The sequence below is a fragment of the Enhydra lutris genome, unplaced genomic scaffold (assembly GCF_002288905.1).
Source record: "Enhydra lutris kenyoni isolate GAN:26980312 unplaced genomic scaffold, ASM228890v2 scaffoldscaffold8, whole genome shotgun sequence".
Lineage (NCBI taxonomy): Eukaryota > Metazoa > Chordata > Mammalia > Carnivora > Mustelidae > Enhydra > Enhydra lutris.
The window spans coordinates 8,144,035-8,164,386 of record NW_019154092.1 but is presented as its reverse complement, the minus strand read 5'-3'; the positions used below and the strand labels follow the sequence as shown (position 1 = coordinate 8,164,386).

Here is a 20,352-nt window from a genome sequence, read left to right as displayed (position 1 = left end):
CTAATTCCAGTTTTTGTTTTTTTTTTTTGTAGCAACTACTAAAAACTACTGATTGCTCAATTACTTGCTGTAATTGGGTGGGGCCACTGCTCCAGAAAATCCTACAACACATAGTAATAGTTATAACCATATTTGCTGCAGAGGCATTACATATGTATAGACTAAGTCATATAACAAGCTATGATCTGAGATTGTATTTTTCTTTTTCTTTTTTTTTTTTAAAGATTTTATTTATTTATTTGACAGAGATCACAAGTAGGCAGAGGGGGAGGCAGAGAGAGAGAGGAGGAAGCAGGCTCCCCGCTGAGCAGAGAGCCCAATGTGGGGCTCGATCCCAGAACCCTGGGATCATGACCTGAGCTGAAGGCAGAGGCTTTAACCCACTGAGCCACCCAGGTGCCCGAGATTGTATTTTTCATTTATTACATTCACCTTCCTGAAATATAGCAGGGTTTTTTAAATGACCTGACTTAACTGGACTTAATGTACCAGTTGATTATAAAGGTGTGAAGAACAAGGTAAGCTGGTAAGAAAGTAACTTTTGCAGAATGGCTTCTAATTCAGGTATCAAATATAGTTGACTCAAAGAATGCCCAGCGTTGGGGGGTGGTGGGGCATCAACGCACCTCTGAATTGAAAATCCTCCTGTAACTTAACTCCCCTCAAAACTTAATAGCCTACTGTTAACTGGTAACAAACAGTTGATTAGCATATTTTGTTACATGTATTATTTATATACTGTATTCTTACAATAAAGTTACAGAAAAGAAAATGTACATCTACATTCCCGCACTTAACAAAAAAAGTTCATGTATGAGTAGACTCACGCAGTTCAAAACCCATGTTCAAGAGTCAACTGTATACATGTCTTAAGTGTCTGCTTAACTTTGGCTAAGACTGAGCTTTAATGCTTGGGGACCTTGACCTTTTAGTACTATTATGAAAACTACTTTACCCACTTGGTTAAGACTTGAGCCAACGAGAGACAGGGCTATACAATTAAAAGTCTTGGCAGCTTACTAACCAGCTAGCTTGTGGATATAAACTTTTCTTCAGACTTCTTTGAGACATCTATCTGTAATAGCTATAATATTTATTGATTTATATTTCTAGTTTCACATTGAAAAGGAAAATTAGCTCCTCTTGCCTTCCTAAGTATCATGCGGACCTTTTGAATAATAAATGGTGGCTGACTTATAATTTGCCCATATAATCTTAATACGAACTTCATTAAATTTTTTTTGCAACTAGTTGTCCCATTGAGTGTAGTCAATACAGTGCCCTGTAGCACAGCTGCCTTAGGAATCTCTTACATATTCAGTGATTTTAAGTAATAAGATTGTACATATAGTCGTTGCCATTAATTATGGCTAATTTACTTAAGCAAATTCAAGATTACCTACATTTCAACTTTGAAGTGAGGCAGTGCTATAGAAATAACAATTGCCATTGCCATTGATACTAATGACCATGAGTTAAATGAGAACTCAGTGATTTGAAGGGAGTTGGTTAAATTTTAGTGGGTTTCTTTGTATTTCATGCCATAAATATCCATATTAAATGTAACTGTAGGGGCACCTGGGTGGCTCAGACCTGGCTCAGGTCCTGGTTGGGACTTCCTGCTCAGCGGGAAGCCTGCTTCTTCCTTTCCCATTACCTCTCCCCCTACTCGCGCGCACTCTGGCTCTTGCTCACGCGCAGATAAAATCGTAAAAATAAATGTAACATTATTTCACCTCTAGCGTAATGGGTTCTCTTACTCTTCATAATGAACCTAATGATTTACCGGTGGAAGAAACCAGGAAACTAGGAAGGGAAAAATTAGTGATCTTTAATGCAAGTTTATGTTTCATATAATTTGTTGGGATTTAACTTCGTGTCAAGTCTAAAGTGTCACATCACCGTAGACAAATCTGTTACTCCATTAAGTCATAAGTAGGTGCTGTAGTTTGGAGACCATCATTAATGATGAGGGAGGTGGTTTCCGTCCAATTATGTATCCCCTTTAGCGGTTAGATAAAGGCATGAACAAACTGGCACATTAACCTCGATGTAAACAAAAAGCGTTCAGAAGTTAAGTCAGAATAAGATGGTTTCCCTCAGATTATGTAATCCCTTTGGTGGTTAAGTAAAGGAACGTACAAACTGTCGCCGGCTAACCCCGATGTAAATAAAAAGCGTCCAGAAATAAGAGTACCCGCTGCTGGTACGCCGAGACCGTAAATTTTCCTCACGTGCTCTTCTCCAGTACTTGAGCAGTTCCTCTGAAATACTATCTAGGGTGTAGAGAAACTTATTTCTCTCAAAAGGTCACTCGAAGGTGTGAATGGGAGAGAGTATTGTGGGGCTCGCGACGATGTCCCCGCGCCAGGTGCACGTTAATGTACTTTCGAACTCACACTGGGGCCTCACCTGGCACAGATGAGGGCAGGCGCGTCGGGGCGCCGCCGAGCTCCCCGCAGGTCCGGGTCCCCGGGGATCCCGTGCAGGCGCTGTACCGCCAGGGCGCAAGCGCACTACCGCGCGGACATGGAGGCCGCGACGTGCCCCGCGTCTCGGTACAGGCCGGGCCAGCTGTTCGCAGCTGCTAATTCAGGGGACAGATACCCTGCCTCTGTCTTTAGACCTATTTTCCCGGGCTCGACCCCACAAATTCGCCCACCCGCCCTACGAAAATAGTATGTAGAATACCCTGTGTTCAGCCTCTTCGCCGCAGTCGCCGCCATTTCCAGAAGTTTCTAGTCACATCCACGGCCATGGTCGCCACAAAAAGAGACTGCAGAGCCCTCCGGCCCCGCAGCGTGAGCTGAGCCAGCGCTGCTTTCTTGCGCATCCCAATTCCCCTCTGTTTTCCGGCCGGTGACCGCTGAGGGAGACGGCGACACCTGGGTGGAGAAGGGAGAGAGCGAGCAACGAAAGAGGAGTTCCGGCCTGCACCCCCGCCGCCTCTCACTTGGTACCTTCCGACTCCTCCGCCCCGCGGCTCGGGAAGCTTCTCCACAGAACTGAAAGAGCGGCGCGGTAGCGGGGAGGGGCCGGCGGAAGGGGCGGGCGGGCGCTGGGGGCGGGTCGGTCACGCCGCCCGTCCCGTGCCCGCGGAGTCACGTGCCTGCGTCGCAGCCAATCGCTGGGCAGCGCTGTCCTGGGAGCGAGGAGGCTGTGGTGAGAGACGGACGGAGACCGGAGATGTTTTCAAGCCCGGCCTCCGCGGCGTTCGTGGCGGTTGCAGCGGCGACGAAGACAACGACAGCGACGGCAACACCGAGGCACTCATTCAGGGGGTAAACCCTCCTGCGCCGATCGTGCCTCGGGTCCGTGAGGGTGAGGGGGGCGTGGCGACAGGCGAGGAGGAAGGAGGGGCGCGGTTTCGAGCCCCGTCCCCGGCGCTTGGGAGGAGACCCCTCAGTTCTGCGCTGCTCCCGTCCCCCCTCCCCAGAGCAAGGTAGGGGACGCGCCCTGCCCACCCTGTCTCGTGCCGACCGGCCTGGCCAGGCGCGGCCCGCGGTGCCGCTGGCCTGACAGTGACAGGCCGTTAGTGGCCCCGGCGCGGGTCCGCCCCGCCCGCCGCCGCCCCTCCAGGAGTCCCGAGGAGCCGCGGCGCGGCGGGGAGCTGCCAGCAGGGCGGGGGCGGTGCGGGGTACTCGGCGGGGCACCCCCCCGCCGCCGCTCCCGTGGCTGGGCTGCCGCCGCCTCCCGGAACATGGCGGGGCCGGGAGGAGCGTGTGCGTGCGAGTGTGCGAGGCCCGAGAGGGCGCCGCCGGCGTGCCGCGGCTGGACCCGGCGGGGCGGGGCGGGGCAGGGCAGGGGGGGGGGGGTGGAGGCGCGCCCAGCTTGCAGCGCGCGCCCGCTCGCCCGCCGGGAGCTGGAGTGCGGGCGCGCCCGCGGGAGACGGCTGTGGCCGGCCGGAGGGAGCATTGGAGGTACTGGGGTCAGGGGGAGAGGAGGTTGAAAGGGAGAAGGAAAATCGCCGCTTTAATAGTCTCGGGGGAAAGGAGAGCGGCACGCTGCAGCTCTGTCTTAAATGTCAGTGTAATCTGTCTTTGCCGCATTGAGCAATCGGTTCTCTTCAGGGTTCTGCAAGTGCTTATTCGAATGGTGTTCGTAAACCCTTGAAGCACGTCAGGTTCTTAGATCTCATTTTGAGGGGTAATATGGTGTGACGCATCCTCGAGGATCCCAAAGCGTTGAATAAACGGTTGTACAAAGAGGTTACCGAAGCCCAGCTGACAGCTGTTTTTATAATAACAGTAAGAAACAGTTTGGGATGGGAAGTTAACACTGTTGCACCAGTTGAAACCGTAGGCAACATTTGAAGCAGTGTAGTCGTTGATGTAATTTCCACCGGACACCCGCGGCTAAACTGCGAACACGGTTGAAAGGGGTAGCAGATTCAGTGATGTGTAAAGCCTTGGAATTGTCTGTAATCCTGAAGTTGAAATGAACCTATGTTCTTAGTCATGCACTCCTTTTTTCATTTTAAAACGGCTTGCGTAAATTATGAAGGAGGGCGAACTGGTAAAATAGCTTTTTTAAAATAAATTGACTGTTTATTAAAAACATATGCTCAAGTAGGCTGTTAAAAATCTCGGGCACTGATGTGTTTTAGTTTCTTCAGTCATTATACAAAGGCTTTCCTGGAGATTAGCTCAGAACTGGCAGAACATATGCTCTATTTGTGCCAAGAGGCTTAAAAACAAAATGAGATAGTGTTGACTGTATAAGATCAAGTCATTATATTAACTAATCTTGTTGGGAAAAGTCTTTAATTTGGGCTAAACGCAAAAAATATTTAAGGACTCAAAATGTTTCCTCAGGAGATTATAGGCAAGCAGAGAAAGGTTTTACTACTTAAAGATTTTTTATAGTTGACACCAAGTACTAACTAAATTTCTTTTAAAGGAAGGTCTGCAGTCGGTTTGACTAAAGTTAAGCTTAACTATTCACGGCATGTGTTCTATTTTAGAGGCAGGCAAGGTGTTAAAATGAACTAAAATCTGAATGTTAAGTGGTATTCATGGAAGGAAGTAATAAAAAAAAACAGGATTCCTTTAATTTTCTTCATCTTATACTTGTTAGTATGGTTTTATGACAAGCAGAGCTGCGAAAGTGAAAATCTAGGGTTGAGTATTCCATGAGGAATATTTGAGGAAGAATAGAGAGAACTAAAGTTATTCTGATGATGAAAGAACTTAATAGGTGAAAAATATGTTGTTCAGTCTCTGGTTTTAGTTCTTGGATATATAATATCAGGAAGAAAAGAAAAAAAAAGACTGAATTTTGTTTGGAGACAAGTGCCTGCTCAGTGGAATGAATTTAAAATGAAGATGTTTCTGTCAAGGTGCTTATATATTCCTTTTTCTTCCTATGGAAGTTGTTGGAAAATGTGATAGTCTTCTGAGGTAGATTGTAGAAAATGGTCGTCAGTGGATATTTGAAAAACTTTGTTGGAAAGAGGTCTTAATTCTAAGGAGTAAGAAGAAGAATAAAATATTCAATTTGTTGGCATTAGTTGACCGGTAGTTAAATTTTCTTCCTTCTCATGTTTTAAAAGCATTATTACAGCCTGAAAAGAGAATGATCTATGAGATTATTTCCATCATAGTCCATAAGAGGTTTAGGCTGCTTTCTTTATAAAACCTTGATGATACTGAATAGGTATCTATCAGAAAGGCATGAAAAAATTGATTAATTGAGAATAAGAGTTCACATTACTTTGTGACTTGGAACTTGTTGCTAGAATTGACATTAACATGTATTTCTAAAATGCCTGTGCTATATAAAGGGTACAGTCATGGTGATTTTTCCTGAGAACTGGAAGGGTGCTCAAATTTTCTAATCCGTTTCCCCCACAAGAAAATTAAGTCCTAGTAAGGTGAAATGACTTACCCAAGTCAGTACAGCCTATTTAAGAAGTCTGTGGTTTGGGCCTAGAGATTTCCTTTCTGTGAAAATGCTAATACCTCTTTCTTTGAGAAGTAGCTTTATGGAGTAGTGAAAAAAATACTGAAATATAAGTGAGAAGACTCAGTTTAAATTCTTGGTTTAAAAAAAAATCTTGATTTATTATTTCCTGTGGTTCTTGACAAATCACATTAACTTTCAGAACTCTTTTAATCTACAAAAAATAATTTTCCTAAATAATTTACAGAGTTCTTGGATGGAACAAGTGTGATTACATATGGAAAGCACCAGGTATACCGTAAGCTTTTATACATATAAAAAGTGGCAATGTTTAAAAAATAAATACAGTTTTACTGTGTTACAAGGTGTCTAGATCCCTAGGTTTTTGCTTAGCCTTAGCTTTATTGTTTCCAACACCTGCTGTTTTACAGATTATAACTCCCTGTAGATACATTTCTGATCCCCACTTAGTTCTAATCTTAGTAAAGCCTCTTATGAACATTTTAAATATTGCAGTTGTTAGAGCCTGACTTCCTCTGGAGAATATGAAGTTTCTCCATATAGCATTTAGAAACATTCTCATTTACACTCATGCATGCATAATCTGTTTCTTTAACAGTGGCTTTTAAAAAGTAATAGTGAAAGTATCTTAGTTGCAATGTTAATTTGTCTGTTGCTAGTTTCCACATATGGCAATAACAGGAGATAATTTCCTTTATAAACTCAGCTTTGAATGGTTTGTGTTAAGGTTATCTTGTACATCTAAATATATAGAAATGTTCAGTTTTTGTTTGTTGGCTTTCACTGTTATGTTTAAAGACCTTTTCGGTGCTTTAAATTGATACTGGAAACAAATATGTAAATATTGTTTATTGTAGTTTTGTGTAGAGTATTTGTAATCTTGAAGCTAAAAATTATGATTAGCATTCATTGAGCACTTGGAATATGAATGTATCTGTGTTCAAAGTTTAAAGTAAAATATTTAAGATAATTTTCAGAATAACCCTGTTAAATAGATACTATTATTATTCTAACATATGGCTGAGGAAAATGAGGCTTTGAACTGTTATACCATGTGTAGATATTCACAGACCTAAAAAAAAGTGACAAGACTGTATTATTCCCACTATTGTTCTTAACCATTTGTCTGTGCTCTGCCTCTAATTAAGTGTTTAGCTGATTTTGAAAAGTTTTAAGGCAGTGTTTCTTTAATTTCAGACTTTGTGAAAATGTCTAGGGGCCAGCTCTGCCTTCTACTGTGTTGGTCAAAAAACCAAAAAGAAAAGTAAACACCTTATAAAAATCTTGGAAGGTAGGCAATAAGTAAGCCCTTTCTGAGATGTTGAGATTACTATTGGGTTTTGTTTTTTTTTTATGTTAGTTGTCAGAAGCAAATTAATTTCATCAGCTACAGAAGGACTACAGTTGTTAACATTACAAGAAGTGATTTTAACAAACTCCATCTTGATGTTGGTGACTGGAGAAATAAAGATCACTTAACCAAACTCATTCAGGACTTTTATAAGTAATTTACTTTTATAGTAAATTTGTCCAGTTTAGATAAATAGCATCCAAGACTAGATTTTCTAATTAATGAGACCCTCCAAAATTCTAAGAAATTCAAACTCTGAAATTCTTAGAAAATTAAGTTTAAATACAGAAATGCTTCCAGATTGAGATAAGTAGAAGAGGTAAACATGAAGCTGCAAGTAATAAGGTGGAGTAACTTCTTTGGCATCTTAAGTATTGTCTCCTCTTTGGCCGATCCCTTAATATTTGCTTATTGCACTAAAATTGTTTCAAAATATGTAGTAGTTTACTTTTCTGGCTTTTGGTTTGTATTTAGGCCATAACTGGAGGAAGTATCTCTAATATTAGTTATAAATAATATAATTTCTCTACTTTTTGAAAGATTTTTTAAAAAAATTTTTGAATTAAATGCTGTCTGTAGCCAATATGGGGCTTGAACTTACAACCCCAAGATTGAGTCACATGCTTTACTTATGGAACCAGCCAGGCACTTCCACATATCATATTTTTAAAACTACTTTGTTACTTGAAAGAGATGTGAGAGAATCTTATAGCTTCTCGGATTATTATTCCTCCTACATAGGAGTTTTGTCTGACTCCTGTTTCTAATAGAGAATGAAAACCATGCATGTGTGGTTCTCACTTCCTAGAAATAGCTGTATTGACTCAGGATATAAGATAATAAATAGTATATAAGAATTATGGTGCTGTGTAGTTCATGAAGAATTTTTTAAAAAATTTATTTATTTGAGAGAGTATGCACAAGCATGAAAGAGGGGAGATGGAGGGCGGAAAGGAAATCCTCAAGCAGACTCCCTGCTGAGTGGGGAGCCCAGTGTGGGGCTGGATCCCAGGACCCTGAGATCATGATCTGAGCTGAAATCAAGATGCTTAACTGACTGAGCTACCGAGGTGCCCGAGTTCATGAAGTACTTCTTACATCAGATCCCTCACAGCTACTCTGAGATCAGCAAAACATCAGCTAACCTGATGGTGTTGAACCATGGGTAGGATCCAGGTTAAAATTCCTTGGCAAAATGGTGGACTCTTGAAATTCACTCGAGAAAGAGAAATGTTTGCAAATCTAAAGGAAGAGAAAAAAAACACATATTTTTATCCTTTTCTATCAAAGGCACGTTGTACACAGCTTTCTTTCTATTTTGTTACACCTCTTCTGAAACTTAAACAGGGTAGACGTAAATACTAAAAACACTCTTTATACCACTGTACTAATTAGTGGTGATTGATAATGATGTTAAAGACAGAGGAGAAAATTAAAATTTTACAGAATGTTTCTTACGTTAATTTGCACAAAAATATTATAAGGTGGAAGAAAACCTTGTTACATTCTGTTGTTCTGGAGTCTAAAGTCTTGCAACCTCCAAGTTAAAGTAAGTCCTTTTTACCAGAGTTTAATTTAATTTAATTTTATTTTTTTTAAAGATTTTATTTATTTGACAGAGAGAGAGATCACAAGTAGGCAGAGAGGCAGGCAGAGAGAGAGAGGAGTAAGCAGGCTCCCCACTGAGCAGAGAGCCCAATGCGGGGCTCGATCCCAGGACCCTGAGATCATGACCTGAGCCGAAGGCAGAGGCTTTAACCCACTGAGCCACCCAGGTGCCCCCAGAGTTTAATTTTAAGTATTTGAAAGCTACTTGGTGATCAAGTTTAATTTTATTGAGCTTCTATACTTAAGGTACTGTTAGATACTTTGATATATGTTATTTTAATCCATGATGAGAGTAGATACCTTATATATCTAGTTATGAAAATACTTCAGAAAGGCATCAGTGGAATATCTCCAGCTTCAGATACTAGTACTCATGAACTAACTTGAAATTTACAAGTGCTGTATAAATGTAAGTTTGTTACTTTAAGAGAGATTTTTCTTCATAGATTTATGTTGAGGTGGATCATCCAGTGGTAGTTATTCGACCTTCAGAAATTATCCCTGTCTTCCAATGTTCATCCCAAGAATAAAGGTGAATGTTCTCTTTAGGTTGCATTGAACAGGACAAAAAAGTACCTCTTGACTAAGTTTCTCTTTGTCCTCATATCATTGAAAGTAAACAGGAATGTTTGACAGCAAATTGGCTTACTCATTCTTCCTTTCTTTTGTCCTTTTTCCTCCTTGCTGGCTCCTCCTTCCCCTTCAGACACTAGTGTTCCTTTGCTTTTGCAAACACCCAGTGGAAAAAATCTATACCTATCTGTTGTTGGTTGACAGCTTAAAATCGTTTTACTAGATTTAAGTAATACCACTTTTATTTTCTATGTCAAGGCTTTTGTCATTAATTATGGTTTGAGTATTGATTTTAGGTACAGGAATTTGGATTATTAGCTAATATATCAGGAAATTGTCACTTGCATTTTCTATGAATTGACGCTTCATATCCTTTGGTGATTTTTCCTCTCCTTAGTTCCTTATTGGAAACTTCTGGGAGTGGCAATCAAGAATTTAAACAATTTCAAAAACACTTTTATTGTGTTTTTAAATTACAAAAGTAATACATGCTTATTGTTAAAATAAAAAACTATGTAATAAAAGGGTTAACAATTCTCCAACCCCCCCAATAGTCTTTGTACATTAGAGATTGTTAATCTCCTATATATTATAATAATTTTTTCTAATTTATCGTTTGAATCAGAACTTGCATTTTACAGCCTTTTGGCAAACCCAGAAGAAACTGGCCCTCTCTAAAGTTATCTTATTGAGATGATAACTCTTTAGGCCCTTTTATTATGTCTCCACATCCCAGTCCAAGAATTTCTCCTGCCTATAATTTTTGTGAACTCAGATGTTAGAGAAGTAGTAGCAGAAAACAGTGAGAATCCTTTGAGCATAGGGGAAAACTGGAATCTCATATTTAAGTTATGTTCATTATGAAGTGCCTATTGACTGGTACAGGTGTAAATGACAAGTGTTCTATGATTGGTTATAGGCTCTCCACATAACTTTTCATTCACTTTTTAAACAGTGATCTTGTGAAGTTTACTTTATTCCCATATATATATATATATATATATATTTTTTTTTTTTTTTTCTTATTTTTAATCTCTATGTTCAACAGGGGGCTTGAACTCAAGACCCGGAGTTCAAGAGTCACATGCTCTACCTACTGAGACAGCCAGGCACCTTTATCTTATTCCCATTTTAGACATGAGATTTCATTGAAATCTATGGCTGTATTTTTCCCTCACAAAACTACACCTTCAAAGAAGTTGGAAAAAAGGATAAAATGATAGATACATGTTTACGCTTTTAGGGAAAAGTAGTTATTTTGTGTTATGGATTATGGATTGTTACAAAGAGTGAAAGGGCTTGAATGATCCAGTGTGATAGTGTGATAGTTTATTGAATTTGAAAGTAACTAGAATTTTTATCTTTTTACTTCTGAATCATCAAGTTGAACAAATATTATGAATATAATAAAGAAGGTTTTAAATATTTCATCATTAACAAATTTTAAATAAATGTTTCTATGAAAGCATTGACCTTATTGTTGAGGCAGGTGTTTGGGAAAATACATGCAAAGACAGTATTATGGTCTCTGTCTTTTTTAGGTGTTTATACTCAATGAACAAAAAATAGACATGTGAAATAGGAGGACAGTATTCTTTTTTTTTTTTTTTTTAACATTTTATTTATTTGAGGGGGTTGGGCAGCACGAGAGGGGGAAGAGCAGAGAAAGAAGGACAAGCAGACACCGCCCTAAGCATAGAGTCGGATGTGGGACTTGATCCTACAACCCTGAGATCATAACCTGAGCAGAAATCAAGAGTCGGACACCTAATCGACTGAGCCACCTAGGCACTCCAGGGCAGTATTATTCTCAAACATCCAAATTGCTTTCTGGTTGTTGCAGAAAGGAACGTGGTAAACCCTGCAAGGACATAGATCATGTCTATCTTGTTCAGTATTGTATATCTGAATTTCATCACATCCCATGGGGATTGGAGTTTTCACAATACTACCCTTTTCTTGTTACTTTCTTACAGTTATTTTAATATATTGAATTTACTTGTTCAGGTTCCCCCATTACCATATTTCTCCTTAACACTCTCTTCAGTATACTTTGGTAAGGAACCAGTTTATAATTCTAAATTGCTGTGGCCAGAAAAAAGCTACCAGTAATATGTACATATACCTCCCTAAGCCTGTTTAGAGCATGTTTTGTTTTAAATGCCCTGAAATATGCACTTATCGTGAATTCTTGTGTGTACTAGAGTAAGTAGGTTATTGGTCAGTATGCAGGTTACAGAAAAAGTGGGTTAGCATATAAGTACTGAAATAAAGCCCAAACAATTCAACCCTGGTGTGGAGTCATATGAAAGCTATAAATTTTGGCTCTAGTGTGAAGCAGTGTTACAACCAATGCTATAGTTGGGTCTGGGTAAGAATAGTGTGGTATGTAGATTAGAAATAATTTAATACTTTCACTGGTATTGCTCTCTCATAAGGTCCTAATTTCAGCAGTTTCTCAACTGCATGAAGAGTTTGGGTATAGATCAAGATGAGTTTCGGGATCACAAGTTTATAATTATAGAGGCAGTGATTCTGGGAATCTTTTTTTTTTTTTTTTTTTAAATGCCATGAACTTTATCCTAAATCGATGACATTTTTATGTACCAGTGTTAAAAGTATACCAGATTATCTAAACAATTAAAAATCCTTCCATTTGAAGGTAAAGTATATGCCCTGTTATTTTAAAAGAAAGCTGTTAAAGTGAGTTAGGGCATTACTTGGGATTAAACTATAAGGAGTATTTAGAATGGCACCAGATTCAGCTGCTTGTCTTTTGAGGAGCAGGAGAAGGGGGCAAAGTTAAAATACCAAAACCTTGGGCGTCTGGGTGGCTCAGTGGGTTAAAGACTCTGCCTTCAGCTCAGGTCATGCTCCCAGAGTCTTGGGATCGAGCCCCGCATCGGGATCTTTTCTCGACAGGGATCCTGCTTCCTCCCCCCTCTCTCTGCCTGCTTCTCTGCCTACCTGTGATCTCTGTCTGTCAAGTAAATAAATAAAATCTTTTTAAAAAATATGAAAACCTTTTTATTTTGAAGTATTTCAAATAATATAAAAGGTACAGGAAGCAGCATAATGAACTTCCTGGGTACCTATCACCAGCTTAAGAATAAACATTACAAATTCAGTGGAAGCCCCCGGTGTACTTTTCCTAGATCTATTTCCTTACTCCCTGGGGGGAATTCCTATTTCCCTTTGTACAAACTTCCCAACTGGGGCATTTCCCTTTCTCTAGACCTATGTAATTTTGTTTCTTTTTTCAAAGTTCACTTCAGTGACCTCTTTTCATCCTAACTTTATTGCATATTGTATATTAGTAGGAGTGGTCTGAAAGGGAGTTGAAAAATAATATTGTATATGTGAGGTAGAAATCTACCTTAAAATCTAGGCAAGGGAAAGTTAGGTTTCAACACTGTACTATATGCAGAACAGAATTGGTAGAGTAGGTGTAAGAATAACCTAACAATGTAACTGTTTTTAGGAAGGTTACTCTGATAGGAGCTGTGTGGAGTTGTGGGTCTAAAAGGAAGTGATGATTTGCTAATCATTTTGATTGACTTTTTTCCTCCTAGTTACTGTATGGTGGTAAGATTTTACTTGGCCTCCAGACACTTTATCATTTTGACAGAAGAGAAAGGAGCTGGTGGCAAAAAGCTTAATAATGAGTATTTCTAGTTTTCAGGATTTGGGAAATTACTCCTGACCCCTTTTAGAATCTGTTGACAGTGAAGCGAATACATAGATTCTATTAGATTTCTGCTTTAGCCATTGGTAATTTTTTCAGCTCCCAGTGCCAGCGGTGCAAGGAAAACTACGCCTAACCATTTTCTCTGAGCTGTTGCAGCCCTCTGCTGGTCTGTAGAAGTCGCACAATTTAGAACCCTGTCGTGCTAGAAAGAGGTCAGTAACTCAGCAACTTGTTTTTAGAATCTTCAAACTTTAGAAGTCATTTATGCCACCTCTCTCAGTTGCAGATAAGTATTTTATATAATACACCTTCACAATTCTGGAAATAAATGTGCATATAGATGTATTAGATACCCAGGACAAATAGATCATTGTAGACACAACTGCCTGTATTTCTTTAAAAGCCTAAATTTATGGTTAGAATGTGGTCCTGTATGGTCCATTGTTTGACAGTATCAAGAAACATCTTTTTACCACTAATCTCTTTTGTAAATATTGTCTAATAAAGTAGTGAGAATTTTGTTTTTTAAAAATTTGAGATGTTATTTAGTTGCTACTGTTAGGAGATAAATACAACAGACGAATGCTAATTGCTTCTTTTAAATTATTCTCTTTTAGGTGCTTCCTTAGTGCAGTAGGCAGCGCGTCAGTCTCATAAATTATTTTCTTTTTTTAAAGATTTATTTATTTGAAGGGTGCCTGGGTGGCTCAGTTGTTAAGCATCTCCCTTTGGCTCAGGTCATTATCCCAGGGTCCTGGGATTGAGCCGTGCCCTGCATCGGGCTCCCTGCTCGGTGGGAAACTTGCTTCTCTCTCTCCCACTCCCCCTGCTTGTGTTCTCTGTCTTGCTGTCTCTCTTGCTGTCAAATAAATAAATAAAATCGTTAAAAAAAAAAAGATTTATTTGAAAGAGAGCATGCATACATGTGTCGGGAGGGGGAGAGGGAGAGAATCTCAGACAGAGTCCTCACTGAGCATGTTGCACACTGTCCCACTGCGGGATGTGGGGTTCAGTCCCCCAACCCTGAGATCATGAGCCCACATCAAGAGTAGGATGCCCAAAAACAAACAAACAAACAAACAAACAACAACAACAACAAAAAAAAAGAGTAGGATGCCCAACCAACTGAGCCACCCAGGTGCCCCTCGGATTGTTGTATTTTAAATTACTTTCAACAACTTTCCTGTTGCTGGAGCCAGAAACTCTAAACCTCTTTGCTCTTGTTTACAATTCTCCCTGCCTCACAATCTGATTATACTTTAAGTGGTCTACTTGTCTCTCATCTGATTTCTCTTTAGTCTGTCTTCCAAAGTTTCACCAGCAACAGCTTTCTAAACACTACTTAAATTATGTCACTGCCTTTTTAAGAGTCTTTTGTTTTTAAGATTTTATTCATTAATTTGAGAATGAGAGAGAGAGAGAGCATGAGAGGGGGGAGGGTCAGAGGGAGAAGCAGCCTCTCCACTGAGCAGGGAGCCCGCTGCAGGACTGGATTCTGGGACTCCAGGATCATGACTTGAGCCGAAGGCAGTTGCTCAACTAACTGAGCCACGAAGGCGCCCCTGAAAGTCTTAAAGTGCTTTTTGTCATCATTAAGATCGAACAGCACAATCAAAAGGCACTTCATGATGTGATCCCTTCCTACTTTCTTTAGATTCATTTTCTACCCACTGTGCTTTCAAGTTTTGCTATCCTTTCAGAGTGGCCTGCTTTCTCTTGTGGGAATGTGCATATGCATATCCTTCTCCCTCTGCAGCCCTGTCCCTATCTACCTGCCTGGTGGTCATCCTCAGGACTATCTTAGTCTTACCTCTTCTTGAACTTCCCCAAGCACACCCCCATATACATGCATCTGAGTTGGGTGATCTCTTTGTGGTAGTGCTGCCTTATTTTTGTAACATTTTTTGTTCCATATAGTAATTAACTTGTCTTTTACCCCTTAAAAACAGTAAATTCCCTTTAGGCTAGAATTGTGTCTTTAGTTCCATTGCTTAGCATAAAGATGCTTAGGAAATATTAAGTCATTAAAACTGCATGAGTGGGGCACTTGGGTGGTTCAGTCAGTTAAGCATCTACCTTCAACTCAGGTCATCATCCCAGGGTCCTGGGATCAAGCCCCGCATCGCATTGGCATCTGGGTTCCCTGTGCTCAGCGGGGAATCTGCTTCTCCCTTCCCCTCTGCCCCACCCTCTGCCTATTCGCACTCTCTCTCTGTCAAATAAATAAAATCTTTGAAAAAGAAAATTGCATGAGCAAACTGGGGTATGATATCTAAAGGAAATATCCATAGTTAAATAGTTTAGCATCAAATATGAATTTTTTGAGCTGTAAGGGGAATCTGTTCTTCTAGACCAGTGCTTATTGGACATACTTTTCACCCTCTGTCTATATTGGGGGAAGAGTTGGGGGAGATAAAGAGTGATAGGATTTTAGAGCTGGAATGGACTTCATTTTAAAATGCGAAAACTGAGACCCAGAGTTTACTTAGAGTGAAAATAAGAACTCAGGTCTTCTAGTACTTATTTTGCTAAATTTCTCCTAATATGTTTTGCCTTAGGCTTGGCTAGTATTAGTAGATATTGGTTGTTTATATTTCAGGCAGTTGGCTTATTTAAATATTATTCTGTTTTGTGTCATAGGTTTACTTTAGTGGAATTTTGAAAGTAATACACAAATACAGCTAAACCAAATTGATCATTGTATTTACTTTGAATAGTGTTCTGAATTACCTGGCATGGTTAGATTCCTGAAAAATACAGTACTTAGCAGCACCAGCCCAAAAGGCTATACTTACTGGATTGAACTTCTGTCCTGAGTCTTTTATTTCCTTTCCTATTCTGGTGGCTGGGTTAGAAAACATAAAACACATGAAAGTGCCTTTACTTTCCCTCTTCCTTTGTCTGAGGCACTCTCTCACCTGTCATCTCATTATACTTTCCCCTAGAACAGTATAGTTCTCCAGAGCAAACCAAGTAGAAGTTGACCTATTTTTTTTTTAATTTTTATTTTTTTTAGATTATATAATTAGTAAAGTTAATATAAAAGTTATTATAAAACTATAAAATAGACCACAAACTTTCCTTAAGGGCTTTTAAGAACATTGTTTTAAGGACACTGTTGAGGAGAGTTTATTTAAAAGGTTGTGGATGTTTGTCTTCATCTTTTGCATGCTGTTGGTTAAATTTGTTATGTTTATGATACTTATTTCTTGGTGTGGAATACAACCGTCATATTCTTGTGGGAAGATGTTACGGAATAGCTGCCAGAAAATATTATGGTGAAAGTCAACCATTGGTATGATAAAGAGTGCACAATCTCCTTTCATAGACTGCATTCTCTCTTGAATGGTTTAAGTAGTCAAGGGGGGGAAAGTCCAGTTAATATCTCAGAAACATGTCATTTATTGTGAGGCCTTTTCCACTTCTTTTAGAACCACTTTTTTTTTTTTTTTTTTGGTCACATTGAGAGAGCGCACAACAGGGAGAGCAGCAGGCAGAGGGAGAAGTGGGGCTCCCCTTTGAGAAAGGAACCTGATAAGGACTCGATCCGATCTGAGGACCCTGGGATCCTGACTTGAGCTGAAGGCAGACCCTCAACTGACTGAACCACTCAGGCGTCCCTTAGAACCACTTTTGAAATGTGAGGGAATTAAGCCGTATGGTCTTTAAGTAGGAAATAACCTAGTATTTATGTGTAATGGTTTACACTTTTTTGCATGGGGGGAAGGCAGAAATAAGGATGTCATAATTTTTTTAATAATTTAAACTATCATTTTTGCATTCATAGAAAAGTAGAATTTGGAGTGCAATTATTCTAAATTTCTTATTCCGGAATCAGAATTTTGAAAGGATAGGAGATCTGCATTGTCATTTAGCCTAACATTACTTTAAAAAAGAAACAGAAATACTGTGAGACATGATGAAGGTCAACCAAAAAGTCAGTGGTAGGTCTCAGAATAGAGTCTTGGATTTCAAGTTCCAAGATGAAATCATGGACAATGGAATTGTAAGTTTCCTAACTGAATGACTCTTAAGGATCATTTAATTCTGTTGCTATAATTTGATCCTTTACTAGATGCCTTTTTTTTTTAAACAATTTTGAAGGAAGCATTTTCACCCCCAGAACAGCTGCAACCCAGGGAAAGCTGAAACAAGAAAAATGGAATTCTTATTCCATGGTTATGGTCCTATCTTTTCTTTGAATGTAAAATTAGTGGTGGACTTAGAAGGCAGTATTTGAATATTTTATATGTACCAGCGACTGCTAAGATATCATTTAATTACTTTCCATATCTTTATCAGTTGAGCTTTATCATTTTATAATATATGTGAAGAATTTAAGTAACTTTAATTTTATTTTTCAGTTGTATTTAGTCTAAAGTGAATGTTTTAGGGACTTCTAGACAAAATGGAAGACTGGGGAAGCTGCCTTTTTCAAATATGTGGAAATGCTAGATAAAAATAAAACAATAAAAAGTACACAGCGGAGTTTAAAAGCTAGAAAAAGGAATCTGCAGGTGCCTGAAGTGGAAACAAGACTCATCATCATAATAGAAAACAGAAAGTGAAGCCCTTTCCTATAACGGAAACAGATATTCCCCAACCTGTGAGCTTTAATGCAGTGGTGGAATTCAAAGGCCCAGGAATGGCAGGGAGCCGAGCCCAGACCTGGAAAGGTCTGAATTCATGAGTGGGGTAAACAAACAAACAACAAAGAAACAAAGTCTAACTACCTGCCTGGGTTTATTTTTCCTGTCTTTATTTTCAACCTTTTTAGTATCCTTTCGTGGTTTCTCTTAGAAAGTATATTGCTGAATCTTTTATCTAGCTGCAGAGATTTTTATCTTTTTGATTAATGAGTTTAATCCATTTTCATTTATTATAATTACACATTGGAAAGTATTTACATTCTGTTTACTAAACTTCTAGTTATTTTCTACAGTTTTTTAATCCTGAATATGTGTGTGTGTGTGTGTGTGTGTGTGTGTGTGTGTGTGTGTGTGTGATGTATCTTCCCTCCAAACAAGACAAGTACTTTTTTTTTTTTTTTTTTTTTTAAGACAAGTACTTTAATTGCTTTCTCACTGTCCTCTGGTCTTCATCCCATCCTCCACTGCCAGTTTCCCAGTAGCCATGTTGATGTTGTGTTGAATTTTAGTTAGGGCTTGCTGGGGTTTTTTCCAAGCATCCATCCATCCTTTTTCTTACTTTTTATATAAAATATGCTTTATTAATTATTTACTCACTCTTACTCACGTATATCATGTAGTGTCCTCACAGATTTATTTCACTTCCTATTTGAGTGCCTATATGAAAGCAGTTTCAACAGGGGGTTTGTATGTAAACATTCTAAGGCTTTTTATGCCTGAAAATATCTTTAGGTAACCCTCAGTTTTAAATAATAGATTAGTTTAATTATAGATATTACCGCATTATCTTTTTGCTGCTAGTGCTTTTTGTAAGTTCTGATATCCATTTGATTTCTTTTCCTTTCAACATGACCTGTCCTTCCTCCCTAGAAGATTTTGAGATTTTTGTCTTTTCCAATTTATAATGTGTCTGAGTGTAATTACTTTTCTGTCTTATTTCCTTCATTCATTCAGCCAATACTTATTCAGAAATCTGTGTGCCAGGATGTATTCCAGAAACTTTAATCTGAGGTCTTTCATCTTCTCAATTCTGAAAAATTATTGGTCATTTTTTCAAATATTTTGTTTTCTCCATTTTTTTCTTTCTGTGAATTTTATTATATGGATTCTGCTGCTTCTAATTTATCTCTTAATTTTAATATTTTCCCTTTTTTTATTTGCTTGTTTTTTTTTTTTTAATCCCCTTTTTATGCCTTCTGCAGCTATATTCTACCTGATCTTCTGGCTCATTAATTCTTTGGCTTATCCATTCTATCATTTATCAAATTTGTGAAGTTCTTTATTTCAGCCATTATACTTTTCTACTCTGTATTTCTTCTTTTTTTTTTAAGGTTTTATTTATTTATTTGACAGAGAGAGAGATCACAAGTAGGCAGAGAGGCAGGCAGAGAGAGAAGAGGAAGCAGGCTCCCCGCTGAGCAGAGAGCCAGATGTGGGGCTAGATCCCAGGACCCTGGGATCATGACCTGAGCTGAAGGCAAAGGCTTAACCCACTGAGACACCCAGGCGCCCCTCTGTATTTCTTCTTGCTTCTGTTTAATCTTACTTCGTATTATCAATCTTGTCTTATCTCTTTGAGGATTTTGAATGCCTAAAAAATTGTTCCATAATTCTCCATATAGCGTACATAGTTTAGTTTGAGTTTAGATTTTATTCAAGTTCAGTGGAAAGTCAGTAAAAAAATTTAAGCAGGGCAGTGGTTTCATCCAATTTGTAGTTTCAAAAGATCCCTCTGCTGCCTGTAGAAGGTACATATAGGGGTGAGAGAGCAAGAAAGAAAAAGAGGAGGAAGGAAGAAGTGGGGTAAGAGTAAAAGCAATGGAAGTTACTTGTGAAGTTTTTGTAGTTAGCCTGTTCAAATGATAATAGTAACTTGGGATGGGTAGCAATCAAGATAAAAGGACATGGATTTAATTTGGGATATGTAGTAGAGATGGAGTCAACCTTTCTGGATTTTTGACTTAAGTGATGGATAGATGGTGATGCCATTTCTTGAAATGGAGAAGATGGATGGGGGCGTGGAGGAGAAAATTTGACAGGAAAAGTAAAGAATTCTCTGTAGTCCTATTTGGTTTCATATGCATGTTAGACATTCATGTGAAGATGTCAAACAGACAGTTGGATATACAAATATAGAGTTTTAGATAAGAATTAAAGGTACAGAGTTAGATGTCCTTGGCATTTAATGATACTTAAAGCCATGAATCTAGATTAGGTCATTTAGGGAGTGTGTTAAGAGAATAGAAAAGGGTCTAGGTGCTGTGAATTGTGTAAACCTGGCGATTCACAGACCTGTACCCCTAGGGCTAATAATACATTATACGTCAATAAAAAATTTAAAAAATTTTTTTAAAAGAAAGAAAAAAAAGGGTCTAGGATCTAGTCCTGAGGCATTCCCAACATTTACAAGTTCTAAGGAAGAGGAGATGTCAAGAAAAAAAGTACCCTTTTTTTAAAAGAGCTTGTTCTATTGTTTGCACAATTTTCAGCATAAAACGTGTACTATACTTTGTTTAACCAGATTTTTGTAAATGGCCATTTAGGACTCCCCCCCCCCCCCC

At 39.0% G+C, this 20,352-nt stretch overlaps 1 protein-coding gene and 1 long non-coding RNA gene across 5 annotated transcripts in view; one reads left to right on the top strand and one right to left on the bottom strand.

The window, feature by feature from the left end:
• Positions 1–1,816: 1,816 nt before the first annotated feature.
• On the bottom strand, positions 1,817–3,016 carry LOC111142407. Its single transcript, XR_002640261.1, has 2 exons — positions 2,961–3,016; positions 1,817–2,885 (listed from the first exon to the last, which is right to left on the bottom strand). It is a non-coding gene; the product is annotated as an uncharacterized LOC111142407 (long non-coding RNA).
• Positions 3,017–3,104: 88 nt separating this feature from the next.
• Positions 3,105–20,352, top strand: part of LOC111142405 (ankyrin repeat domain-containing protein 12) — a 128,511-nt gene continuing 111,263 nt past the window's right edge. For 2 of the 4 annotated variants that reach the window (XM_022495472.1, XM_022495470.1), the window contains exon 1: positions 3,105–3,311. The gene's annotated coding sequence lies outside the window, so the exon portion shown is untranslated. Of the gene's footprint in view, positions 3,443–20,352 lie in introns of all 4 variants that reach the window. The other 2 variants (XM_022495471.1, XM_022495469.1) reach the window with 1 other exon arrangement.